Source organism: Cryptomeria japonica, unplaced genomic scaffold (genome assembly GCF_030272615.1).
Source record: "Cryptomeria japonica unplaced genomic scaffold, Sugi_1.0 HiC_scaffold_271, whole genome shotgun sequence".
Lineage (NCBI taxonomy): Eukaryota > Viridiplantae > Streptophyta > Pinopsida > Cupressales > Cupressaceae > Cryptomeria > Cryptomeria japonica.
Genome location: NW_026729093.1, coordinates 105,001 through 114,718, shown reverse-complemented (window position 1 = coordinate 114,718; position 9,718 = coordinate 105,001). Strand labels below are relative to the sequence as shown.

General features: G+C 62.9%; 1 non-coding gene across 1 annotated transcript; it reads left to right on the top strand.

Annotated features, from left to right (window-relative positions):
- The first annotated feature begins 5,931 nt into the window (after positions 1–5,931).
- Positions 5,932–6,050, top strand: LOC131869877 (5S ribosomal RNA). The gene has a single exon (XR_009368246.1). It is a non-coding gene; the product is annotated as a 5S ribosomal RNA (ribosomal RNA).
- The last annotated feature ends 3,668 nt before the right edge of the window (positions 6,051–9,718 follow it).

Genomic DNA, 9,718 nt, shown 5'->3' with positions numbered 1-9,718 from the left:
GCCGAGGTGCCCACCCCGGCGAAGGTGCACGCGAGGTGCGTACCCGGGGCAAACCGGGCTCCGACTTCGTGCACGCCGCACCTTGGAGCACACTTCGGAGCGCTCCTTGGTGCGCACCATGGTGCCCACCAGGCCGCGCAACCCAGCCAAGGTGTGCGCACCAAGGTGCACGCGAGGTGCGCACCCGGGGCAAACCGGGGTCCGACTTCGTGCACGCCGCACCTTGGAGCACACATCGGGGCGCTCCCGGGTTCGCACCGGCGTTGCGCACCGTGGTGGGCACCTCGGAGCACACCAAGGTGGGCAGCGAGGTGCGCACCTTTGATGCGATGCCTTCACTAATTTCCATAAAAGGCAAAAAAAAAACGAGATTTTAAAATTTCCGTTTTGAAAGATAGTGAGAAAAAGGGAATGCTGGTGCCATCTTGAGCCCGCCCTGGTGCGCAGCCCAGCCAAGGTGTGCGCACCAAGGTGCCCACCCTGGCGAAGGTGCGCGCCCGGGCAATTAATCCAACTTCCAACTTCGCGCGCGCCAGGGTGGGAGCGCACCCAACAACCGGGCCTGGGAAGAGCCAATGCGAGAAACCCCACCAAACGCTCTGACAAAAAAAGAGGGGGCGCTCCAGTAACCCCGCTTCGGAGCGCACCCTGGGCAAACCCAGCCAAGGTGCCCACCCCGGCCAAGGTGCAGGCGAGGTGCGCACCCGGGGCAAACCGGGCTCCGACAACGTGCACGCCGCACCTTGGAGCACACTTCGTAGCGCTCCCGGGTGCGCACCTCAGAGCACACCAAGGTGGGCAGCGAGGTGCGCACCTTTGATGCGCTGCCTTCACTAATTTCCAGAAAAGGCAAAAAAAAAAGGAGATTTTAAAATTTCCGTTTTGAAAGATAGTGAAAAAAACGGAACGCGCGTGCCATCTTGAGCCCGCCCTGGTGCGCAGCCCAGGTAAGGTGCCCACCCTGGCAAAGGTGCGCACCCGGGCAATTAACCCTACTTCCGACTTCGTGCGCGCCAGGGTGGCAACCGGGCCTCGGAAGAGCCAATGCGAGAAACCCCACCAAACGCTCCGACAAAAAAAGAGGCGGCGCTCCAATAACCCCGCTTCGGAGCGCAGCCGGGGCAAACCCAGCCAAGGTGCCCACCCCGACGAAGGTGCACGCGAGGTGCGCACCCGGGGCAAACCGGGCTCCGACAACGTGCACGCAGCACCTTGGAGCACACTTCGAAGCACTCCCGGGTGCCCACCGGCGTTGCGCACCGTGGTGGGCAGCGAGGTGCGCACCTTTGATGCGCTGCCTTCACTAATTTCCAGAAAAAGGCAAAAAAAAATGAGATTTTAAAATTTCCGTTTTGAAAGATAGTGAAAAAAAAGGAACGCGGGTGCCATCTTGAGCCCGCCCTGGTGCGCAGCCCAGGCAAGGCATGCGCACCAAGGTGCCCACCCGAGGTGCACACCCGGGGCAAACCGGGCTCCGACTTCGTGCAGGCCGCACCTTGGAGCACACTTCGGAGCGCTCCTTGGTGCGCACCATGGTGCCCACCAGGGCGCGCAACCCAGCCAAGGTCTGCACACCAAGGTGCCCACCCCGGCGAAGGTGCACGCGAGGTGCGCACCCGGGGCAAACCGGGCTCCGACTTCGTGCACGCCATGGTGCCCACCGCGGCGAAGGTGCACGCGAGGTGCGCACCCGGGGCAAACCGGGCTCCGACTTCGTGCACGCCGCACCTTGGAGCACACTTCGGAGCGCTCCTTGGTGCGCACCATGGTGCCCACCAGGGCGCGCAACCCAGCCAAGGTGTGCGCACCAAGGTGCACGCGAGGTGCGCACCCGGGGCAAACCGGGGTCCGACTTCGTGCACGCCGCACCTTGGAGCACACATCGGAGCGCTCCCAGGTTCGCACCAGCGTTGCGCACCTTTGATGCGCTGCCTTCACTAATTTCCAGAAAAGGCAAAAAAAAACGAGATTTTAAAATTTCCGTTCTGAAAGATAGTGAAAAAAACGGAACGCGGGTGCCATCTTGAGCCCTTCCTGGTGCGCAGCCCAGGCAAGTTGTGCGCACCAAGGTGCCCACCCTGGCGGAGGTGCGCGCCCGGGGCAATCCGGGCTCCGACTTCGTGCACTGCATGGTGCCCACCAAGGCGCGCAACCCAGCCAAGGTGCCCACCGCAGCGAAGGTGCACGCGAGGTGCGCACCCGAGGTGCACACCCGGGGCAAACCGGGCTCCGACTTCGTGCACGCCGCACCTTGGAGCACACTTCAGAGCGCTCCTTGGTGCGCACCAGGGCGCGCAACCCAGCCGAGGTGCCCACCCCGGCGAAGGTGCACGCGAGGTGCGCACCCGGGGCAAACCGGGCTCCGACTTCGTGCACGCCATGGTGCCCACCGCGGCGAAGGTGCGCACCCGGGGCAAACCGGGCTCCGACTTCGTGCACGCCGCACCTTGGAGCACACTTCGGAGCGCTCCTTGGTGCGCACCATGGTGCCCACCAGGCCGCGCAACCCAGCCAAGGTGTGCGCACCAAGGTGCACGCGAGGTGCGCACCCGGGGCAAACCGGGGTCCGACTTCGTGCACGCCGCACCTTGGAGCACACATCGGGGCGCTCCCGGGTTCGCACCGGCGTTGCGCACCGTGGTGGGCACCTCGGAGCACACCAAGGTGGGCAGCGAGGTGCGCACCTTTGATGCGATGCCTTCACTAATTTCCATAAAAGGCAAAAAAAAAACGAGATTTTAAAATTTCCGTTTTGAAAGATAGTGAGAAAAAGGGAATGCTGGTGCCATCTTGAGCCCGCCCTGGTGCGCAGCCCAGCCAAGGTTTGCGCACCAAGGTGCCCACCCTGGCGAAGGTGCGCGCCCGGGCAATTAACCCAACTTCCAACTTCGCGCGCGCCAGGGTGGGAGCGCACCCAACAACCGGGCCTGGGAAGAGCCAATGCGAGAAACCCCACCAAACTCTCTGACAAAAAAAGAGGGGGCGCTCCAGTAACCCCGCTTCGGAGCGCACCCTGGGCAAACCCAGCCAAGGTGCCCACCCCGGCCAAGGTGCAGGCGAGGTGCGCACCCGGGGCAAACCGGGCTCCGACAACGTGCACGCCGCACCTTGGAGCACACTTCGTAGCGCTCCCGGGTGCGCACCTCAGAGCACACCAAGGTGGGCAGCGAGGTGCGCACCTTTGATGCGCTGCCTTCACTAATTTCCAGAAAAGGCAAAAAAAAAAGGAGATTTTAAAATTTCCGTTTTGAAAGATAGTGAAAAAAACGGAACGCGCGTGCCATCTTGAGCCCGCCCTGGTGCGCAGCCCAGGTAAGGTGCCACCCTGGCAAAGGTGCGCACCCGGGCAATTAACCCTACTTCCGACTTCGTGCGCGCCAGGGTGGCAACCGGGCCTCGGAAGAGCCAATGCGAGAAACCCCACCAAACGCTCCGACAAAAAAAGAGGCGGCGCTCCAATAACCCCGCTTCGGAGCGCAGCCGGGGCAAACCAAGCCAAGGTGCCCACCCCGACGAAGGTGCACGCGAGGTGCGCACCCGGGGCAAACCGGGCTCCGACAACGTGCACGCAGCACCTTGGAGCACACTTCGAAGCACTCCCGGGTGCCCACCGGCGTTGCGCACCGTGGTGGGCAGCGAGGTGCGCACCTTTGATGCGCTGCCTTCACTAATTTCCAGAAAAAGGCAAAAAAAAATGAGATTTTAAAATTTCCGTTTTGAAAGATAGTGAAAAAAAAGGAACGCGGGTGCCATCTTGAGCCCGCCCTGGTGCGCAGCCCAGGCAAGGCATGCGCACCAAGGTGCCCACCCGAGGTGCACACCCGGGGCAAACCGGGCTCCGACTTCGTGCAGGCCGCACCTTGGAGCACACTTCGGAGCGCTCCTTGGTGCGCACCATGGTGCCCACCAGGGCGCACCCGAGGCAAACCGGGCTCCGACTTCGTGCACGCCGCACCTTGGAGCACACATCGGAGCGCTCCCAGGTTCGCACCAGCGTTGCGCACCTTTGATGCGCTGCCTTCACTAATTTCCAGAAAAGGCAAAAAAAAACGATATTTTAAAATTTCCGTTCTGAAAGATAGTGAAAAAAACGGAACGCGGGTGCCATCTTGAGCCCTTCCTGATGCGCAGCCCAGGCAAGTTGTGCGCACCAAGGTGCCCACCCTGGCGGAGGTGCGCGCCCGGGGCAAACCGGGCTCCGACTTCGTGCACTGCATGGTGCCCACCAAGGCGCGCAACCCAGCCAAGGTGCCCACCGCAGCGAAGGTGCACGCGAGGTGCGCACCCGAGGTGCACACCCGGGGCAAACCGGGCTCCGACTTCGTGCACGCCGCACCTTGGAGCACACTTCAGAGCGCTCCTTGGTACGCACCAGGGCGCGCAACCCAGCCAAGGTGCTCACCCCGGCGAAGGTGCACGCGAGGTGCGCACCCGGGGCAAACCGGGCTCGGACTTCGTGCACGCCGCACCTTGGAGCACACATCGGAGCGCTCCCGGGTTCGCACCAGCATTGCGCACCTTTGATGCGCTGCCTTCACTAATTTCCAGAAAAGGCAAAAAAAAGAAAAAAATGAGATTTTAAAATTTCCGTTTTGAAAGATAGTGAAAAAAACGGAACGCGGGTGCCATCTTGAGCCCGCCCTGGTGTGCAGCCCAGGCAAGTTGTGCGCACCAAGGCACCCACCCTGGCCAAGGTGGGTCACGGGGTGGGTCCTAGGGTGGGTAACGGGGTGGGTACTAAGGTGCGTGCCAAGGTGGGTCATAGGGTGGGTGCCAAGGTGGGCACCAGGGTGGGTGTGCACCAACCCTAGCCAGGGTAGGTCACGGGGTGGTTGTCGGGGTGGGCGTCAAGGAGCCAAGGTGGGTGGCAAGTAGCCAAGTTGCGTGCCAAGGTGGGTGTCGGGGTGGGTGCCAAGGATCCAAGGTGGGTGCCAAGGAACCAAGGTGGGTGTCTGGGTGGGTGCCGAGGTGGGAGCCAGGGTGGGTCCCAAGGTGAGTGCAAAGGTGGGTGCCAGGGTCAAGGTGAGTGCCAATGTGGGTTCCAAGGTGCCAGGGTCAGGGTGAGTGCCAATGTGGGTTCAAAGGTGCTAAGTTGGGTGCGAGGTTGGGTGCGAGGGTGGGTGGGTGCCAAGGTGTGCTAGGTGGAAGCCCGGGTGGGTCGGCATCCCATGGGTGTCGAGTTGGGTGCCTGATGGGTGCTTCTTGTCAAGTTTTAGTCGTCGGGACTCATTTCGAGCCTTAGAGGTCGTTTCTTGTCCGGTTGCCCTGTCTTCGACCTGGGAACCCAATTTTGGTCCTCGGGTCCCATTTTTTTTTGTCTCGCATCCCACTTTTGGCCTGTGGCCTTTTCGGGGTCGATTCTCGTTTTGGGCATCAGAGCATGTTTCTTCTCCTAAAACCCAATATTTGTTTATTAAGTCTCGGAACACATTTTTGTTCTCGTGGACCCATCATGGGTCTTGGAACGCATTTGTGGTCCTTGGGTCCCATTTTGCATCCCGAAACTTGTGTTTTGGTGCTTGATCCCTATTTTGGGTGCCCACCTTGCACCAAGTGCGCACCCGGGGCAAACCGAGCGCCTTGGTGCACCGGGGCAAGATCGAGCGTGCACCCGAGGCGCCCCGAACATGCACCAAGGTGCACTCGGCCCACATGTGAGCGCAGGTCGTTGCGCCCGAGGTGGTGTGTGGGCACCGCGTTGCAGACGGGACACTGCACGCACACGACGCCCCCTACAGGTGCACGCACGTAGGCCGGGCCGGGTGCACACCCGACGCCCTAGCAAGGTGCGCGCACCCGGGCAGGGCTCACACTTGGCGAACGGGGCGCACTTCGCGAGGGAGGGTGTGCACCTCGACGGGGGTGGGTGGCCGGGGTGGATTCGCACGTGGGTCGCGGTTTGCTAAGTACACACTGCGACAAGCTCATAACGGGTGCGATCATACCAGCGTTAGTGCACCGGATCCCATCAGAACTCCGCAGTTAAGCGCGCTTGGGCCGGAGTAGTACTGGGATGGGTGACCTCCCGGGAAGTCCCGGTGTTGCACCCTTTTTTAGTTTTTCGCCGGGCATCGCAATGCTATTTGAATAAACCTTTTGCCCGTTTGCGTTCTCGTCGGGGCCGGGCCGGGCCGGGGTGCGCTGCCCGCACTACCGCGCGCGCGGGGGCGACACCGAGCGCGCACCCGAGGCGCCCCGAGCACACAGGCCACGGTGCAACCCGGGCGTTGTGCGCGCACCCCGGTGCGCCCGAGGTGCTGCGCGCGCACCCAGGTGAAATCGGTGTGCACCTCGGCCAGTGCGCGCTCGGTCGAGTCGCGCACGTTGGCCAAGGTGCACGGTGATGTTTCTTACTCTAAGGTTCCGCACCAGACGCCCGGGACAGGTGAGCGAAGCTGGGCGGGGCCGGGTGCGCGGCCGGGGCAGGTGCACGCAGCTGGAGAGAGCTTTGGAGCACACTTCGGAGCGCACCAATGATGCGCTCCATTCAAAAGTTTCCTGAAAAGGCAAAAAAAGTTGAGATTATAGAATTTCCCACTTGAGAGATTGTAAAAAAAAAAAATTTAAAATGAAGGAAACGCGGGTGCCAAGGTGTGCGCAGCCCAGCCAAGGTGTGCGCACCAAGGCGCCCACCCTGGCGAAGGTGCACGCAAGGTGCGCACCCGAGGCAAACCGGACAATTAACCCAACTTTCGACTTCGCGCGCACCTTGGAGCGCACTTCGGAGCGCTCCTTGGTGCGCACCAATCTTGGGCACCTCGGAGTGCACCATGGCGCCCACCAAGGTGCGCACCCGGGGCAAACCGAGCTCCGACTTCGTGCGCACCTTGGAGCGCACGAAAGGTGCGCACCATGGCGCCCACCAAGGTGCGCAGCCCAGCCAAGGCGTGCGCATCAAGGTGCGCACCCTGGCGAAGGTGCGCACCCGGGGCAAACCGAGCTCCGACTTCGTGCGCACCTTGGAGCGCACAAAAGGTGCGCAACCCAGCCAAGGTGTGCGCACCCCGGTCAAACCGAGCTCCGAATCGTGCGCACCAGAGGTGCACGCCATCGTGCGCACCTTGGAGCACACTTCGGAGCCCTCCTTGGTGCGCGCCGATGTTGCACACCTCGGAGCGCACCCGGGGAAAACAATGCAATTAACCCGACTTTCGACTTCGTGGGCACCTCGGAGCGCTCTCGGGTTCGCACCTCGGAGCACACCGAGGTGCGCACCTTTGATGCGCTGCCTTCACCAATTTCCAGAAAAGGCAAGAAAACATTGAGAAGGTGTGCGCACCGAGGTGCCCACCCTGGCGAAGGTGCACGCGAGGTGCGCACCCGGGGCAAACCGGGCTCCGACTTCGTGCACGCCGCACCTTGGAGCACACTTCGGAGCGCTCCTTGGTGCGCACCAGGGCGCGCAACCCAGCCGAGGTGCCCACCCCGGCGAAGGTGCACGCGAGGTGCGCACCCGGGGCAAACCGGGCTCCGACTTCGTGCACGCCATGGTGCCCACCGCGGCGAAGGTGCACGCGAGGTGCGCACCCGGGGCAAACCGGGCTCCGACTTCGTGCACGCCGCACCTTGGAGCACACTTCGGAGCGCTCCTTGGTGCGCACCATGGTGCCCACCAGGGCGCGCAACCCCGCCGAAGGTGCACGCGAGGTGCGCACCCGGGGCAAACCGGGCTCCGACTTCGTGCACGCCGCACCTTGGAGCACACTTCGGAGCGCTCCTTGGTGCGCACCATGGTGCCCACCAGGGCGCGCAACCCCGCCGAAGGTGCACGCGAGGTGCGCACCCGGGGCAAACCGGGCTCCGACTTCGTGCACGCCGCACCTTGGAGCACACTTCGGAGCGCTCCTTGGTGCGCACCAGGGCGCGCAACCCAGCCGAGGTGCCCACCCCGGCGAAGGTGCACGCGAGGTGCGTACCCGGGGCAAACCGGGCTCCGACTTCGTGCACGCCGCACCTTGGAGCACACTTCGGAGCGCTCCTTGGTGCGCACCATGGTGCCCACCAGGCCGCGCAACCCAGCCAAGGTGTGCGCACCAAGGTGCACGCGAGGTGCGCACCCGGGGCAAACCGGGGTCCGACTTCGTGCACGCCGCACCTTGGAGCACACATCGGGGCGCTCCCGGGTTCGCACCGGCGTTGCGCACCGTGGTGGGCACCTCGGAGCACACCAAGGTGGGCAGCGAGGTGCGCACCTTTGATGCGATGCCTTCACTAATTTCCATAAAAGGCAAAAAAAAAACAAGATTTTAAAATTTCCGTTTTGAAAGATAGTGAGAAAAAGGGAATGCTGGTGCCATCTTGAGCCCGCCCTGGTGCGCAGCCCAGCCAAGGTGTGCGCACCAAGGTGCCCACCCTGGCGAAGGTGCGCGCCCGGGCAATTAACCCAACTTCCAACTTCGCGCGCGCCAGGGTGGGAGCGCACCCAACAACCGGGCCTGGGAAGAGCCAATGCGAGAAACCCCACCAAACGCTCTGACAAAAAAAGAGGGGGCGCTCCAGTAACCCCGCTTCGGAGCGCACCCTGGGCAAACCCAGCCAAGGTGCCCACCCCGGCCAAGGTGCAGGCGAGGTGCGCACCCGGGGCAAACCGGGCTCCGACAACGTGCACGCCGCACCTTGGAGCACACTTCGTAGCGCTCCCGGGTGCGCACCTCAGAGCACACCAAGGTGGGCAGCGAGGTGCGCACCTTTGATGCGCTGCCTTCACTAATTTCCAGAAAAGGCAAAAAAAAAAGGAGATTTTAAAATTTCCGTTTTGAAAGATAGTGAAAAAAACGGAACGCGCGTGCCATCTTGAGCCCGCCCTGGTGCGCAGCCCAGGTAAGGTGCCCACCCTGGCAAAGGTGCGCACCCGGGCAATTAACCCTACTTCCGACTTCGTGCGCGCCAGGGTGGCAACCGGGCCTCGGAAGAGCCAATGCGAGAAACCCCACCAAACGCTCCGACAAAAAAAGAGGCGGCGCTCCAATAACCCCGCTTCGGAGCGCAGCCGGGGCAAACCCAGCCAAGGTGCCCACCCCGACGAAGGTGCACGCGAGGTGCGCACCCGGGGCAAACCGGGCTCCGACAACGTGCACGCAGCACCTTGGAGCACACTTCGAAGCACTCCCGGGTGCCCACCGGCGTTGCGCACCGTGGTGGGCAGCGAGGTGCGCACCTTTGATGCGCTGCCTTCACTAATTTCCAGAAAAAGGCAAAAAAAAATGAGATTTTAAAATTTCCGTTTTGAAAGATAGTGAAAAAAAAGGAACGCGGGTGCCATCTTGAGCCCGCCCTGGTGCGCAGCCCAGGCAAGGCATGCGCACCAAGGTGCCCACCCGAGGTGCACACCCGGGGCAAACCGGGCTCCGACTTCGTGCAGGCCGCACCTTGGAGCACACTTCGGAGCGCTCCTTGGTGCGCACCATGGTGCCCACCAGGGCGCGCAACCCAGCCAAGGTCTGCACACCAAGGTGCCCACCCCGGCGAAGGTGCACGCGAGGTGCGCACCCGGGGCAAACCGGGCTCCGACTTCGTGCACGCCATGGTGCCCACCGCGGCGAAGGTGCACGCGAGGTGCGCACCCGGGGCAAACCGGGCTCCGACTTCGTGCACGCCGCACCTTGGAGCACACTTCGGAGCGCTCCTTGGTGCGCACCATGGTGCCCACCAGGGCGCGCAACCCAGCCAAGGTGTGCGCACCAAGGTGCACGCGAGGTGCGCACCCGGGGCAAACCGG